Source organism: Penaeus monodon, chromosome 29 (genome assembly GCF_015228065.2).
Source record: "Penaeus monodon isolate SGIC_2016 chromosome 29, NSTDA_Pmon_1, whole genome shotgun sequence".
Lineage (NCBI taxonomy): Eukaryota > Metazoa > Arthropoda > Malacostraca > Decapoda > Penaeidae > Penaeus > Penaeus monodon.
In genome coordinates this window covers 24,745,371-24,746,092 of record NC_051414.1, presented here as the reverse complement: position 1 = coordinate 24,746,092, position 722 = coordinate 24,745,371, and the positions used below count along the sequence as shown (strand labels likewise).

At 40.2% G+C, this 722-nt stretch overlaps 1 protein-coding gene across 1 annotated transcript in view; it reads left to right on the top strand.

The window, feature by feature from the left end:
• LOC119591781 overlaps positions 1-722 on the top strand; it is a 32,050-nt gene that overhangs the window by 104 nt on the left and 31,224 nt on the right. The window lies entirely within an intron of this gene.

Genomic DNA, 722 nt, shown 5'->3' with positions numbered 1-722 from the left:
GCTGAATACCCAGGCCGTGCCCAGCTGTTGCTACACCCGGCTACCAGGCTGGAAACGACGGAGAGGGTCTAAGCTAATGGAGGTTTTAGGTAACGTAGCTTAAGTGGTGAAGAGTTTGGGAGGAAATGAAGGGGGGGGGGGGGGTTAAAGCTGGAGGTTGGTCTATAAGATGAATGGAGAGAGCTTGCTAGGGCTTGGAGTGGGATAATGAAGCTTAAGATATGAATATGTTGGTGTTCTTTTAGGCAAGCGGCGGTTCTTAGAGTCATCGTAATGTTGGAGAAGTAAATAGTTGATACCTGCTGGGGAAAAGTCCCTTGCCCTAAGTACTTCTATGTATACCCCCTGATTTAATTATGATTTCTCCAATTTACGACAATTCATGAATCAACGCAGTAAATTGTTCACAGAAATTTCCAATCTTGAATATTTCGTAAAGAATATCTCCCTTTTTTCTGCAGTCTATTGATCTATAAAACATGAAAACCTTTCTCTAAGACTCGACTGGCAGACATCGTTCATATAAAAGGTTATATTTTTACTACCCCTGACACATTCATTTCCATTCCACGTGCATTCAGAATGACTCAACCTTATTATACACTGAACTCATTAAAATATATTAACATTACAAAATATATCCCCCACAACGCAACCGAGAAAAATCGACAATTTATTTGATAAATCTTAAACTCTCGATACGAGTGGTCAAAGGAAGGAAA